Here is an 18186-nt window from a genome sequence, read left to right as displayed (position 1 = left end):
TGTGATTCAAATGTTATATTGTGTACTCTAATAAATAAGACTCAATCTATCAAAGTGTCTCGAATGACCTATATCCTATGGTGTATGGTATATAGGTACTACATGTAAGATGGACAATCTTACTATGTCACAATACAAGGCTGTATAGTACACGATTCACAGTCCTTAAATTTTTAGGGCACTAAAAATATATACTTGGGCTTGGTTGTTGTATGATTAATACTATATTTGATCTTGAGAAAAGTGAGATGTATGTAGTGCTTGAACACGTGTAAATTATTGCTGATAAGATATATCAGTTAAAGTTCATTTAAGATTATATGTTATAGGGGGCGGAGCCGGCAGCTGACATGAGCGCAGCTTAACTCCGGAGCTCCGCCGCAAATAGCCCTCAATCACACAAATATCCTGGCCATCCACCTCAGAATCGCCTTCATAGGCACTGGCAATTAAATATCTAAACCCTAGAAAGGGCAGCGGGGCTAACTTGTAACGCTCCGGAGCACTTAGATCTCAGCATCCACACGGCCGCCACAGGCCGCACCTCGCACCAGACTCACCACCCACCTTTCCTGGGGCCTTACCGTCTGTCACGGAGCCCCTACAGAAGCGCCAATACAGCGGATCACCACCCTACAGCCTAACCTACCCTCCGGACTGATCTCCCACCAGGCCGCACAGTGAACCGGATAGCGGCCACAACTTTAGGCCGGGGATTGGGCCTACCGCGGCACTCAAAACGGACCCGGGTAAGCCAGCAATCATACAGCCTCTGCCCACAACACAGCGGTATTGCCGAACAGGCCCCTGTACCCCCTTCATCAGCCTTCATAAACTCTCACACTAAAGGGCAACTTTATCTGGGGTTTGGGCCTATCATTAAAGACAAAACAGAAAACAGCAAGCTTTGCTGCCCACACTAAACTAGTGTCTAAGCCTACCTAAAACTGCACCTTAGAAGCCTAAAATACCCTCACAGGAGGCCCCCCCTCATATGGGTTATTAACCTCTGACAGAGTAAAACAAGCACAAATCAAAAGGAGGGGAAAGAAAGGCAGGAATACAAAGACACAAAAAGAAAAACTAAAAGAATAAGGGAGAATACAACACAATAAAGACACTACCCTCTTTTAATTCTCCAGGAACCAGCTCCTCATATACACGCTGCCTTGTTCCACCTGCAGCCTTAACCTAACATTTGCCAAACGTCCTCTATAAGGTGACACCATCCAGTGCAAGGTCACCCCACTTTCTTCTTTGTTTACCACCTTGCCACCCATCTGACCCACATACTATCCAAAATGACGTCAAAGCGCAATACAAAACAAGACAAATTGATCAAACCTGCAACAGGTAAATCCCTCACTATGTCCTCTTTCCTACAATGCCCTGACCCAATCTCTCCTACCAGCCGCAGGCCCAGGGAAAAATCCCCCCCTGCACACTCACAAGAACTGCAAGCAAGCAACACCCAGCCAGAAAACTGTCCACTCTCACCCACCTTCCGCAAAAATTTGCCGTCAAAACAAGATATTGCAGATATAGTACGATCCTGCATAAGAGAGGAACTTGCGGAAATGAAACAGGACATTCACACATTAGGTTTTCAAGTTGAAACCCTAGAGAGTAATCAGGACACTATCAAAGAAGATGTACATCAACTAAACGAACAGCTCGCTTCCCAACATGAAACTATCCTCTCACTTCAAGAAAAATTAGACGATTTAGAGAACCGCAGCAGGCGCAAAAACATGCGCATCAGGGGGGTACCTGAATCAATTCTACCCAGAGACTTTCCAGTCTATCTCCAAGACCTATTCCGCCATTTAAAAGACTCATCCTTTCCAGATGATATCCAATGGGTCAGGGCACACAGGACATTACGACCAAAGCCACCCGACTCAGCCCCACCTAGAGACATTGTGATACGCTTCAAAGTATTCCAAGAAAAGGAAATGCTTTTGAATCAATCTCGCAAAAATCAACCTATACGTTTCAGGGGCAACGTATTACAATTCTTTCAAGATTTGTCAACTCGGACCCTGCAGCGCAGGAAAGAATTCTCACCCCTTACAACCCTACTCAGGAACAAGAAGATTCCATACAGATGGGGCTTCCCAACGAACGTCTGGACCATCAGCAACAACACCCGCGTAGTCTGCAAATCTCCAGAGGACATTCAATCATTTTGCACATCACTTGGACTGGACCCTCCTAAAGAAACACCCCCTCCGGGGCAGAAAACACCCCAAAACCCCTAGAGACTAAGCAATCCTGCAGAGTCTTGGCACACCGCCATTCACAAAAAAACCAAGCCCTCGAGTACAGCAACTAGAAGCCAACTCCCCTCTAGCCCTACCTCCTCCTGCAGCCAGTCGCCTTAAAGACGAACTACCTATATTCCAACCCTCAGAGACGTTGCACATCACTTTGAACTTTGGGTAATGTTTTCTTTTTAATTTGGATGAATATAATTGAATGCTATGCCCTCTGTTCTCTCCCATCTACCACTTACCTTCTCACCCCCCTCCTAAAACCCTTTCCCCACTGCCCCCCCCATCCCCCCTCCCCCCTTCCCTCCCTCCCTTCCCATCACCTACCCCAAGCCAGGATGTCTGTCAAATTAACCCTAAGCAAAAAAAAAAAAGGACTATTAGGGCTCTTTGCGGTATTACCCCCGCACTGCTCTCAATTATGCCCTACAATAGGATGAGAGACTTTTTCACCATTTGTTTGTTGTTCTTCATAGTTCAGTTCACGCTTGTTATAATCATCAATGTTATAATGTTAACCATGATTTATTGTTCATATTGTTGTACTTTTTATGCACCTTTTTATTCTCCTGCAGGTATTCTATCTATCACACAGACTGTACCCTACCATAACAGGTCCACATCTACTATACTGTCTCATCTTGTCAAAACATCAACCACCACTACACCATGACGTCCAAAGACACCATTGACCAGACAAGAACACTAACCCTCCTTACGCAAAATGCAAAGGGACTGAACTCTCCGCACAAAAGATCAAAAGCCTTACTTGACCTATCCAAAAGACAGGCCGATATCTTGTTTCTACAAGAAACCCACTTCAGACGCAATAGGGAACCCAAGTACTTTGGTAAGACCTACACCACACACTACCACAGTTCTAATACTTCTAAGAGCGGTGGGGTCAGCATTTTAATTCACAAATCGCTCCCCTTTACCCTGTTACATGCAGCGAAAGACTCAGATGGCAGGTTCCTCGCCCTAGTGGGACTGCTTTTTGGCAGGCCAATCACATTAATCAACATTTACGCCCCAAACACTAATCAAACCCCCTTCTTCAAATATATACTTAATAGAATAGTCGACATCGCAAAGGGCCCCACTTTCTTCGCTGGCGACTTTAATGTACCATTGCAACCCATAAAGGATAGCTCTAACCCCAATGTTACTATCTCTAAAAAAATCACAAACACACTTTGGGTAGGACTATGAAACCTTAACCTACACGACACTTGGCGTTTCATCCACCCGGACACTAGGGATTATACTTTCTTTTCACATCCCAACAAGACGTACAGTCGCTTAGACTATATCTTTTCCAACCAGGCATCTTTAACCTTGGTTAAAAGATGTGATATCTCCCCCACATCATGGTCCGACCACTCCGCAGTAAAACTCAAAATCTCTTGGCCAAATACACCCGTAACACCATACATATGGAAACTAGATAATACCTTACTAAACGACCCAGCCACCATAACAAAGATTAGCTCCACCATACAGGAATACTTCCACCTAAATACACTCTCGGTAGACAATAAATACACAATCTGGGAAGCACATAAGTGCGTGATCAGAGGGGAGCTAATTAAACTTAAAAATCAATACCAGAAATCGCAGAGACAATTATATAAAGAGCTCTCAGACACGTTTGCCCACCTAGACTTAGCCCATAAGCTGTCCCCAACTGATCCGCTAATAACTGCTAATCTACAAGATGCCAGACAAGCTTTAGATAACTTTCTTCAAATTGAATACCAGTCACTTAGGACAAAAACCAACAGCATGTTCTTTCATGAGAGCAATAGATCAGGGAAGCTTCTAGCCAGGGCCTTAAAAAAAAAGAGACTTAAAGCATACATAAACGAAATTAAGCGACCCCACCCCCCCCGCTACTCTCACTACCACTACCGACATCTTACAATCTTTCCACGACTATTATTCAAAACTCTATAACATCAACAAAAATTCCACACCAAATGGGCCCTCCCCGGAACTACTCTCTTACCTGGCGCAAGCACAGTTACCCAAAATAACACCTGAGCAAACTCGACATCTTAACAGCCCTATTTCCCAATCCGAAATACTTGTGGCTATTAAATCACTTGACAACGGGAAGAGCCCCGGCCCAGACGGCTTCACAGGGAAATATTATCACACCTTCTCCTCCCTACTCCTACCCCATCTCACTCTGCTTTTTAACGAAGTATCAGAAACTAACCCTTTCCCTCAATCAATGCTAGAAGCACAAGTTGCAGTGTTACCAAAACCAGGCAAACCCCCCACCACACCTGCCAATTTCCGCCCAATATCCCTTTTAAACACAGACATCAAGTTATACGCCAAGATACTTGCCACCCGTATCAATAACATACTGCCGCCAATCGTACACATTAACCAAGCTGGATTCACCCCCCTTAGAGAAACCAAAGACAATACCACTAAAATCCTTCTTCTAATGGAATACGCTGCCACTAACGGCATACCCTCCGCATTCATCTCCATGGATGCGGAAAAAGCCTTTGATAGGCTGGATTGGCTTTTTTTACAGACAACCCTAAAACAATTTGGCTTTGAACAATCGTTCATAGGAAAAATATTCTCCCTCTACAACCGCCCCCAGGCAAAAATCAAACTAAATGATACACTCTCCCAACCATTCGACATCACAAACGGCACACGACAGGGATGCCCTCTCTCCCCTATTTTGTTTGTCCTCGCCATGGAGGTCCTCGCCTCCTACATCAGGCACAATGAGGCTATACATGGAATCAAAATAGCACACCAAGAGTACAAAGTCACTCTGTACGCTGACGATCTCTTTCTCACCATCACACAACCCGAATTGTCACTTCCATCACTTATGCAAACCCTCCACACTTATGGCACCTTCTCCAACTTTAAAATCAACATTACAAAATCAGAATTATTACCCATAGGGCTGCGCGAGAACGACCTGGATGCAATATGATCAATAGCCCACTTTCGCCTTCAATGCCAATCCATCAAGTATCTAGGTGTCCACATCTCCCCGCACTTACAGGTCATACTCGACTTAAATTTCAAAGCCATTTTTAACACAATAACTGCTTTACTTAGGTCTTGGAGCAACAAGCCTATCTCTTGGCTGGGTAGGATCAATTCAGTGAAAATGACCCTCCTTCCCAAGTTATTATACCTCTTTCAAACCCTACCAATTCCCACCCCAAACCCCCTAATCCATAAACTTCAAAAATCTATTATCTCCTACATCTGGCAACATAAGAGACCTAGAATAGCCACTACCACATTATACCGCCCCAAGGAACTAGGCGGCCTAGGGATCCCAAACTTAATGCAATACAGACTAGCCTCCTTCTACTCCCGAATTATCCACTGGAGTAGACACTCAGAGCATAAAGAATGGGTGCTCCTCGAGCACTTACTATCCTCCACCACCCACCTGAGCAGCAAATGCTGGCTACCATCCAATAAACGAAACCTACCAATACACCTCCCAACTATAACCAAAGAGACATTCAAGATGTGGGACTCGCACATTAAACGCCAAAACCACATATCAACCATACCCTCCCCACTAACCCCTCTCAACGACAATCCCGACCTCCCTGTTAAACTCCTCCCACAAGTAACCCAAACCCCCTATATATCCAGAGGCTTCCCTTGCCACGCAATACTTATAAACGGGAAACCCAAGACTCTACCCGAAATCATATCAACACTAGGGACCACACAATTAAACTGGTTCCAACACCAACAGCTTTCAGACTTCATTACTAAACACCCCAAGAAAACCCAACTCACACGCCCTTTAACCAGCTTCGAAAGCAGCTGTATTAACGAAACATTGAATAAAGGCTTTCTTTCATTCACACATCGACTACTCATGCAACCGTATCAACTCTCCCTCCCCTCTTATATACAAAAGTGGGAAAAAGAGATCGGCTCCACTCAAACCCATAAAGATTGGCTGCAGATCGTTCACCATATGACAAAATCTTCATCCTCCATTTATATAATGGAGATGAACGTCAAACTTCTGTACAGATGGTATTACACCCCATACCGACTACATGCCATCCTCCCCGAGCTCTCACCAAACTGTTGGAGGGGCTGCAACGACATAGGCACCCCAACACATATATGGTGGACATGTCCTGTCGCCCAAGAGTACTGGAAATCAATCAAAGTAGAATTTGAAATTCTCTTATCAACAGATCTTGAACTAAATATCTGGTTTTTCCTTTTTAACAAGTTCACTAAAATAAAATGTAAACTAAGACTGGCATTACTAACTATTATGACAAACTCTGCAAAACGATTGATACCAAAGCACTGGAAAAACCATAGCCTCCCGACAGTCTCAATTTGGAAAGAAACTACCTCTCAGTCCCTCAAACTAGAAAAACACCACTATAACCGCAATAAACAGACAGACGACTACCACTCCATTTGCTTCCTATGGGAAGAATACCTCAATCACACACAACCCCCACATACCACATAAGGAACCCTACAATACCTTTCCTTTACATACCTACCTTTACATTCCAATGCTTTTAAACGACAATGGACCTCTCAGCCCCAACCGACTCCCCACCTATCTTCTCGACCTTACAACCCTTCTCTTTTCTACCTGCAGGAATCATGCAACCAGACTATATTTTATACAGTTAAATACCTAATTAGATACTTTCTTTTATTTAACCAATAATTACTCTCACCGTTGTTGACCCATAAAGGGTATCTTATTTACTATAAAAGAAAAAAAAAGAAAAAAGGGAATTACCTTTCTCTCTGTATGTCAATTAAACTTTCTTTGTTATTCCCTTGTAACTTATAGAATTGCCAAAACAAAACAAAAGACTGATGCATATGTACCATTTTGCAAATTCTCATGTTTGTATTATTTATACGTTTTTCAATAAAGCATTTAAAACCAAAAAAAAAAAAAAAAAAAAAAAAAAAAAGATTATATGTTATAAATTGTATTCTCTGTTTGACACAGCTCCATATGAGTTGATATATCTCTATTACCTCATCAGTTATCAAACAATGGGTATATAGATATTACGTTTTAGATGTGGAAACTTTCTTCATATTTTATTAGTCAAAGTGATTCCCGTTGATCAATTCATGTCCTCTGTAGCGTGACTATATATAGTATGTTCTTGATTCTGTAGTAGTCTATGTCTAATCACAGTATGTTACACCTGTAACGGTTTGTTGTTATGACACTAGATGCAGCTTGCGTGTCTTAGCTGTAATAACAGTTGTAATCATTTTTAATTCAACATCTAGCTACTGTTACTGTGATCAGACTATATAAAACAGTCATAGATTAAACTTGTAACGCTTAGTGATTTAGTGTCACGCGTCTTATAGTGTACTGCAATGTGCCATATATTCCCCAGTTAAACCGAAATAAGCATTTGTATTGGGATGCCACTGCAGCCGCAGTGGTAGGCGACCTGCCGTATTTCACTGTTCTGTGAAAGACCTAACGATAACGTGATTGTAATAATGTATTGGTTGCGGCAAATCTAAAAGATTCCCGTGGTAACTAATGGTACACTATGTTTCCCTTTTGACCTCTGTTACTAGTAAAGTGCTGACATGTTCTAATAATATGTATCTAAGGAGAATTGTAGTATACTCAATTGAAATATGTTCACTGATTGCTACAGGCTAGATTGCCAAAAAATAATAATACAGTTAGTCTAAATCATAGTATAGTCTAGCCTTTGATAAAGCCCTGCACGGGAAAAACACGTTAGGTGTTTAGATAGAGCATATGGGAGCTCTTTTTAAAGGGACAGTATACACTAATTTTCATATAACTGCATGTAATAGACACTACTATAAAGAATAAGATGCACAGATACTGATATAAAAATCCAGTATAAAACTGTTTAAAAACGTACTTAGAAGCTGTCAGTTTGGCTCTGTTGAAAAGGTAGCTGGAAAGCCCACTGCAAGTGGCAAATAAGACACTCCCCCCACCCCTCCCCCTTCTTTTGCATATGAAAAGACCCTTTACACAAACAGGAGCAAGCTGGAGAAGGTAGCTGACAGTATTCACATAAAGCTTTGGGGCTTGGTTAGGAGTCTGAAAATCAGAGCAATGTTATTTAAAAATAAGCAAAACTATACATTTATTTTTTAAAAAAAACTTTATGGGCTATATAAATAGATCATCTGCAAAACATTTATGCAAAGAAAAAATGAGTGTATAATGTCCCTTTAATGTTAGGAACGTGGTTTAACTCTTTATTATAAGCATACTCTTGTAACTGTGGTAATAGCGGGGCGACTTATGTTGTAGGGTTGCTGACACTGTTAGTATAACAAACATTGTGGCTAGAGTATACTATGATTTAGACTAACTGTATTATTATTTTTGGCAATCTAGCCTGTAGCAATCAGTGAACATATTTCAATTGAGTATACTACAATTCTCCTTAGATACATATTATTAGAACATGTCAGCACTTTACTAGTAACAGAGGTCAAAAGGGAAACATAGTGTACCATTAGTTACCACGGGAATCTTTTAGATTTGCCGCAACCAATACATTATTACAATCACGTTATCGTTAGGTCTTTCACAGAACAGTGAAATACGGCAGGTCGCCTACCACTGCGGCTGCAGTGGCATCCCAATACAAATGCTTATTTCAGTTTAACTGGGGAATATATGGCACATTGCAGTACACTATAAGACGCGTGACACTAAATCACTAAGCGTTACAAGTTTAATCTATGACTGTTTTATATAGTCTGATCACAGTAACAGTAGCTAGATGTTGAATTAAAAATGGCTATAACTGTTATTTACGGCTAAGACATGCAAGCTGCATAAAGCAACATAATTAAAAACCGCTACAAGCTTAACTGTCATATATAGTATGATTCCAGCAGCAGCAGCTAGATATTGAATTAAAAATGATTACAACTGTTATTACAGCTAAGACACGCAAGCTGCATCTAGTGTCATAACAACAAACCGTTACAGGTGTAACATACTGTGATTAGACATAGACTACTACAGAATCAAGAACATAATATATATAGTCACGCTACAGAGGACTTGAATTGATCAACGGGAATCACTTTGACTAATAAAATATGAAGAAAGTTTCCACATCTAAAACGTAATATCTATATACCCATTGTTTGATAACTGATGAGGTAATAGAGATATATCAACTCATATGGAGCTGTGTCAAACAGAGAATATAATTTATAACATATAATCTTAAATGAACTTTAACTGATATATCTTATCAGCAATAATTTACACGTGTTCAAGCACTACATACATCTCACTTTTCTCAAGATCAAATATAGTATTAATCATAGAACAACCAAGCCCAAGTATATATTTTTAGTGCCCTAAAAATTTAACTGTGAATCGTGTACTATACAGCCTTGTATTGTGACATAGTAAGATTGTCCATCTTACATGTAGTACCTATATACCATACACCATAGGATATAGGTCATTCGAGACACTTTGATAGATTGAGTCTTATTTATTAGAGTACACAATATAACATTTGAATCACAAGGATGAACCATAATATATATTGTATATTCATATTTGAATTCAGGCTGAATATACCATCTATAAGTAATCTACACTAACTGTAAGGTAGATATTAATCTACCTGATAGAATTCTAACGCCTGCCAATTATCCTATATCCCAGTGATATACGTGTATTACCTAGCATCTTATACCTTTGGTTCATTTTGGGACCATATTTTATTACTAACGTTATCTACTATTGATGGTAATCCCACGACGGATAGCAGATTTATACCCCTCACTAAGTGTCAATAATTATCCTATGTCCTAGTGATATACCTTTATTACCTAGTATCCTGTACTCTTGGTTCATATGTGACCACATCTTATTACTAACGTTACTACTATTGATGGTAATCCTGTGATAGATAGTTAATCCATACCTCTGACAAGGTGCTGACCTTTAGGAGATTGTATCAGATCTTTTTATAATTAATATAGACCCTCTACATTTATTCACAGTTATATGTGTATGCTATTACCTGAACTATTATTTTGGCTATCATACCACAGAGGCCTATTTGATTAGATTGTACAACAGGTAATCTATCTAATTACACTCAATCCACGTTTTTTTACTGATTTGTGTGTAGTAATGCCCTTTTTTATTATTATTCAATAAAAGTTATAATTTAATTGTCCATACTATCCCGCCTTTATGAAGTCAGGACAGTGAGTGCTAATTTCGCATTCTTAGTGGGAATCTCCCTTGTATTCCCACACTTTTGCTATAATTGATTTTGTGCAAAGCACCCCTCCCTCTCAATAATAATCTATCACCTACAATAGTAGTTTGAATCTTTCATACATAGAGATCGGGGAGCTTGTCCGCTTGCAGTGCCACTACTCTATCATTTTGTTACTAAGGGTGGCAACTTAGTAGTCATGAATGATCATGATTACGTAGCAGAAGTCCATAGGCAATTATTTAACACAAAACAATACGAATTAACAGACAGATCAGCGTTTGACACATCTTGTAATGAACTTTTGTTTATTTTTAATGATGCTCTGAGGGAGGGGTTAATAACACAGAAAGAGCATGCATTCATGTATAAAAAGTTTCAGATTGTGCCTACTTTTTACTGCATCCCCAAGCTACATAAATGTATGAACAAACCACCGGGACGACCAATTATCTCGGGCATAGGGGGGCCAATGGAAGGGGCAAGTAGATATATTGATTTCTTTATGAGACCCTTCCTAAGTTCATCACCCTAGTATGTCCAAGATACTTCGTATGTCCTTAGAAAACTTGATCGCATAGATGTTGAGGATGATACCTGGTTAGTTACCCTAGACATTGAGTCATTATACTCTTCAATCCCTCATACTGTAGGGATTAGAGCAATAAGATATTTTCTAGAACAAAGAGGGCAAGATTTTCAGGCACATACAGATTTTGTCATTTATTTGCTACAATTAATTTTGAACAATAATATCTTTCAGTTTGACGGAAGATATTACAGGCAGCTTCAGGGTACAGCCATGGGTGCCACATGTGCCCCCACCTATGCTTGCTTACATCTTGGCTTATGGGAGGCACAGGAAATGTTCTCGTGCTTTGAATCCCTGGTGGAGGCACATGTGGTACCAGTGACGTGCAGTGACGTCAGAGGCTGGTGAGGCAGTGGCTAGGTCACGCCTTCATTCTTTAGATATCCTTTGTTGAAGAAATAGCAATGCACATGGGTGAGCCAATCACATAAGGTGTCTATGTGCAGCCACCAAACAGCAGCTACTGAGCAAATTTAGATATGATTTTCAACAAAGGATATCAAAAGAATGAAGAAAATTAGATATTAGATGTAAATTGGAAAGTTATTTAAACATCTGATTTTAGTCTAAAAGGATTGTAACAGAAACTCTTGCCAGATAACACAATGCTTGCTCTGATTATGAGATCTAGAAATCCATGCCCATTAAAATATGTTGAAAACATACTTTTTACTTTAATGCTGCAAATTATGCTTATAGATTCTTTCATTATTCAGTAAATATAAAAATGTCTTGATCCAGTGGCGGCTAGTGAAATTAAAAGATGGTGGGGCGCTTGACCCCACCCCTTTAAATAAAGCCACTACCAATTCATTAATTAAATAGATAAAAGGTAGACAGAAACACAGAAAAGCACTCGGGGGGAAAGGGAGAGAGAGACGGGGGGAGAGAGACACAGAGGGTTAGAGAGAAAGAGAGAGAGAGACACAATCACACACAGAGGGTTAGAGAGAGAGAGACACAATCACACACAGAGGGTTAGAGAGAGAGAGACAATCAAACACAGAGGGTTAGAGAGAGAGAGAAAGAGAGACACAATCACACACAGAGGGTTAGAGAGAGAGAAAGAGAGAGAGACAATCACACACAGAGGGTTAGAGAGAGAGAAATAAAGAGAGAGTGAGAGACACAATCACACACAGAGGGTTAGAGAGAAAGAGAGACACAATCACATACAGAGGGTTAGAGAAAGAGAGACACAATCACACACAGTGGGTTAGAGAGAGAGAGAGAGAGACACAATCACACACAGAGGGTTAGAGAGAGAGAGAAATAGAGAGATACACAATCATACACAGAGGGTTAGAGAGAGAGAGAGAGAGACACAATCTCACACAGAGGGTTAGAGAGAAAGAGAGAGACAATCATACACAGAGGGTTAGAGAGAGAGAGAGAGAGAGGGAGAGAGAGAGAGAGAGAGAGAGAGAGAGAGACAATCACACACAGAGGTTTAGAGAGAGAGAGAGAGAAACACAATCACACACAAAGGGTTAGAGAGAGAAAGAAAGAGAGACACAATCACACACAGAGGGTTAGAGAGAAAGAGAGAGAGACACACAATCACACACAGAGGGTAAGAGAGAGAGAGAGAGAGAGAGAGAGAGAGAGAGAGAAAGAGAGAGAGACACAATCACACACAGAGGGTTAGAGAGAGAGACACAATCACACACAGAGGGTTAGAGAGAGAGACACAATCACACACAGAGGGTTAGAGAGAGAGACACACAATCACACACAGAGGGTGAGAGAGAAAGAGAGAGACACAATCACACACAGAGGGTTAGAGAGAGAAAGAGAGAGAGAGAGACACAATCACACACAGAGGGTGAGAGAGAAAGAGAGAGACACAATCACACACAGAGGGTTAGTGAGAGAGAAAGAGTGAGACACAATCACACAGAGGGTTAGAGAGAGAAAGAGAGAGAGAGACACAATCATACACAGAAGGTTAGAGAGAGAGAGAGAAAAAGAGACACAATCACACACAGAGGGTTAGAGAGAGAGAAACACAATCACACACAGAGGGTTAGAGAGAGAGAGAGAGAGAGAGAGAGAGACACAATCACACACAGAGGGTTAGAGAGACACATAAGGGATGAAAGTCAGAGGGGGAGGAAGAGATACAGAGAGAGAAAGAGACCATGGGGGAGAACAACACATAAGGAGAGAGATGGATATATATAGAGAGAAACACACACACACACACACACACACAAGGGGGGGGAGAGGGACCACTGCATTTTAAAGTAATAAAACAGCAGAGCTACAGAGAGTTCAGAAAATGAGTCTATAATTTAGAGTGAAGTACAGAGGCAAGCTGCTAAGTTAGTGGGTGTAAAGTTTGAGTAAACAAAATACAAAAACGACCCTGCTGTAAAAGAGTAAAAAAACACTAAACCACATTCATTAAATTATCATTTTCACTAACAGAATCCCTTTCAGTAAAATCTTACTTTAATAAGATGTGGCTGAAACACTGCTCTCTCTGCCTCTCTTAAAAAAAATTACATTTTTTTTTTTTAAAGCCAATAAAAAAATATATATTTTTGCCCATATGAGAGGTGAAGCACTGCCTCACCTGCCTCTAGTGACTGCACATCACTGTGTGGTACTCTGGCTTCATTATGTGGATGACATCCTCCTCCTTTGGAGTGGCAGCAAAGACCTATTGGAAAATTTCTTGAGTATTTTGAACACTGATAATGGGTATAACATTTTTCTTACAAGTGAAATTAGTAAAGATGAAGCAACATTTCTGGATCTATCCATAATAAAAGAGGGTAGACGTTTAACTACCAGGGTACATTGCAAATCAACGGCTACAAACAGCCTTCTACATGCTAGCAGCCATTACCCAGAAAGTTTAAAAACTGGGATACCAGTAGGCCAGTTACTTCGTTTATGGAGGAACTGTTCTAATTCTGAGGATTTCGAGGAACAGGCAAAAGACATGTCACGCAGGTTTATAAAGAGAGGGTACTCCAAAAGACAGGACAAAAAGGCATGGACACAAGCTAGAAGTAGTACTAGGAATGACTTGTTATATAAACAAAATGGAGCTAGAAGGAATGCAGACAAGGTACGCCTAATTACAAAGTTCAATTCACACTGGGGTAAACTGAGATGCATAATGCAGAAGTATTGGCACATGTTAACCATTGATGCCAAATTAAGAGAATATGTAGGAGATTATCCTCTTTTAACAGCACGTAGAGCTTTGAGCCTTAAAGATAAGCTTGTTAAAAGTGAGTATATGAAGAATCCTATAACAACATGACTAAGTGCAAGGGGTAAATGGCAGGGTTGCAGCCCTTGTGGGCATTGTGTGTATTGCAGGTTCATACAGAAAACAAGTAAATTTGAAACCTCAACAGGTAAACAGTATAACATTAAACAATGGATTACCTGTAACACTGCAGGTGTCATTTACCTCTTGCATTGTTCATGCCCCCTATATTATAAAGGAAAAACTAAACGGGACCTGAAGGACTGAGTGAGGGAACATAGGGATGATATCAAGAATAAGGTGCAGGATAGTCCGGTGGCCAGACACTTTGAATTATATCATAACTCAGACTTCACCATCATGAAAGTGACAGGGATTCAACATATCAAACAGCATCGCTGTGGTGGTGATGTTGACAATATGTTATTAAAGAATGAATCCCGTTGGATTTATCGTTTAGACACACTGGCTCCAAATGGCCTTAATGAAAAAATTGATTTCTCATGTTTCCCATAGTATCTTTCTTTTTGGGGGTATTGGATTATCTACTATTCGTTTTTATTAAAGGTAAATTCAGCAGAAATAGTATTGTGCATCTGTTTCCCCCTGGTTAAGAAGGTATTAAAATAGCTTTTTTGTGCAAGATTGTGTTTGATGAAAGCCAAATTTGCCATTTCCAAAGATAGTTACCCCAAACTATTTTGCGCAAAGTGGTAATCGTTTAGCGAATATTATATGTGTGCAATTGTGTTTTTATAATTTTCTAAGTAGTTTGCCGTGTTGATATTGTAACTATCACCAATCAAATATGTAAATAAGCAACCAAGCTATATATGGATTGCATTTGCCGTGTACAAGCATCCGATGAAGCCCTGAGTTCAGCCCACAAAGGGGAGGGGCGAAACGCGTCATGCCTGAAGTTTTGAGAAGCGGCAACTTTTGAAGTGGAGTAAAACTTACCTGGCAGTAGGTTATAGATTACCGTGTTACTGAGGAGTTGTTTCATTGACCAGCATTCACATTAACAGCCTTGGTCTTAGGAGTTCCGGCTTTGCAAGTGTAAAGAGGTGATAATCGCAAAGAGGATTACACACAATTGCCTTTCTATACACCAACAAACATATTACTACTCCAACAAATGCGTCCATTACCAAAACTTTAATCCACTACCAATTGTGCAAAATACTCCATCTAAATACATGAATAAAAGATTATTAAAAAAAATTGGACTCGGAGAGTAATTTTCAGATCTTTTTATATTTTTGAAAATATCTGATACGCAACAAAACTTTATATTCTAAACATTAAAGAGACAGTGAACAGTCTTATTAAAAATGTATGTTAAAGGGATACTAAACCCTAAAAAATGTTGTATTTCAGAACAGCAATTTTAAGCAACTTTACAATTTACTCCTATTATCATTTTGTATTTGTTCTCTTGCTATCTTTATTTTAAAAGCAGTAATTCAAAGCTTAGGAGCCGGCCCATTTTAGGTACTGCACCCTGGATTTAGCAAACCAATATGCAAGCATAACCCAGGTTTTGAACCAAAAATGGGCTCCTAAGTTTTAAATTCCTGCTTTTTAAATAAAGATAGCAAGAGAACAAAGAAAAATTGATAATAGGAGTAAATTGGAAAGTTGCTTAAAATTGAATGCTCTATCTAAAAAAAATTAAACATTAGGGTATTTTTTAAGTATGTAAGTTTTTTTAATTTTTTATAAAATATAATTTACATGTTTGTCTTATATTACTGTAAAAACTACCCAATAGTGGTAATATTAGTTGATAATGTAAGGAATAAAGAGAGAGGAGTAGGTTGTAGGTAGTAAAGAGAGGGAGGAAAGTCATCTGAGGGATGTAGACAAGAAAAAAGCACACTTTAAAAAAATAGTTAAAAGAAAGAAGGAAAGACAATGTAGAAGAAAGGCGAAATATTAGCAAATGAGGTTTATGGACACATGAAATTGATTTCAGAGTGTGATGGAGGTTTTTGCATTATTAGTTTCTAATGTTTTATCTTTAAATGGGTTTTGATCTTATATGCCGGTGCATCTTATATGTAAAAAAATATGCAGTATACTATGAAATAAAATACATAAGCCTATGAAAGGAGAATCATTAGCAAATAAGATTTATGGACACATTGATTTCAGATTATGATGGAGGTTTTTGCATTATTTTGTTTTCTAATATTTTATCTTTGAATGGGTTTTGATCTTATATGCCAGTGCATCTTATATGTAAAAAATGCAGTATACTATACAATAAAATACATACGAGCATGGATACAGACAGGCAAAGACGTGCATGCACACTCATATAGACACAAAGACAATAACCAGTGTATTTCATTCTCTTTCTTTTTTAAACCTTAGGGAAGCGGATCTGTGCCGGGGAGGGTCTTGCTCATATGGAGCTCTTTCTATTCCTCAGCAAAATATTACAGAATTTTATCCTCAAATCCCCAGTGGACCCTGAAGAATTAGACCTAACCCCCAAATTAAGTGGATTTGGGAACTTTCCACGCACCTACAAGATCTGCTTTATTCCTCGCTGATAAATATACTTAATTATTATTTGTTTATCAATTCAAAACCCTGTGGCATAAAGTCTGCAACAGTTCTTGATGTTTTATGTATCTATATATATATATATATATATATATATATAAACATAATAGCAACAGTCCTGTCAATAGCATCAGATCAAGAGACGCATTTGGGTTGAAGAACTTTGTCACATATTAATCTTAAATTGTTCTCACTTTTAATTTGTTCCCAATGATCCATTTTACCTGCTGAAGGGTATTAGATTGTTTAGAAATAGTCCATTTACCTTTATTTCAGCATTTTAAATAACTGATTTTACCTGTGGTATCCCTACCTATGTAGAGCATTCTATACTTAAGTATTCTATAGAAAAGTTGTGTAAACATAGACACCAGAAGAAATTACACTCCCAGTGGGGGTTAGGGGAAACAAGCAATGAAATGTTAAGAATTTTCCATCAAACATAAAGATATTATTAGTTAGGACAAACTCCAAAAGCTGAAGGACAAATTTAGTATATTTTTTATACTCTTGACCTCTACTATTCAAAAAACTCTCAACTGCTCTCAATGCAATCTTATAGGGAATAGAGGAGGATTAATTTAGTATAACACTAGCTCCTATATATTATAATATGAATGTTATAGTAGTTGATGTTAGAAATCCCTCGGAGGATGTGTGCAGAGTGAGTTGGAACAGGTAGCTAAAATTGAACTTCAATGAGAATCCGGCTTTCCATTATAGAAGGTTGCATAGTATGAAGGCCAAAGTTTCTCAAGAAACACAAGGTGTGGGAAAAAGACCTTAGACAAACCCAAACAAGATGACAATATCTGAGGAACAGTGAAATCTGTATTTATACAAATCTTGTAGACTATAATTTTTTAACGTAAGCAAGAATATTTCGGAGAAAATTTTTACACCATTTAAAATGTTAAAAATATTTATGTTTGGATAAAGACCACAACTTATTTCCAGTAAAAAAAAATATTTTATATCTAATATTTGATTTTGGTAAATAACCAGATTGTGTTTTTAAATAAGATCACTTTTTTAAGTGATAGGCAAGAAGGAACCTAATGATACGCTTTCAAAACCCTTGGTCCTTCTTCTATTCTACTGGAATTGCTGTGTAAAGTGTACCTTTGTCATTACTCCTCTATCCTTACCTTTACTGCAACCCCTACACACCCATAGATAATAGTACTATTGGGCCCTGGTGCCCTAGTTTGGAGACCCAAGGCCACCATAGATATTCACTACCAC

The 18186-nt window shown here is 39.2% G+C and overlaps 1 pseudogene; it reads left to right on the top strand.

Annotated features, from left to right (window-relative positions):
* The window catches only part of LOC128636466 (cytochrome P450 2A13-like), a 146355-nt pseudogene extending 129427 nt beyond the window's left edge, over positions 1-16928 (top strand).
* The last annotated feature ends 1258 nt before the right edge of the window (positions 16929-18186 follow it).

The sequence above is a fragment of the Bombina bombina genome, chromosome 7 (genome assembly GCF_027579735.1).
Source record: "Bombina bombina isolate aBomBom1 chromosome 7, aBomBom1.pri, whole genome shotgun sequence".
NCBI lineage: Eukaryota > Metazoa > Chordata > Amphibia > Anura > Bombinatoridae > Bombina > Bombina bombina.
The sequence above is the reverse complement of the archived record's forward strand: the minus strand, read 5'-3'. Positions and strand labels throughout refer to the sequence as shown.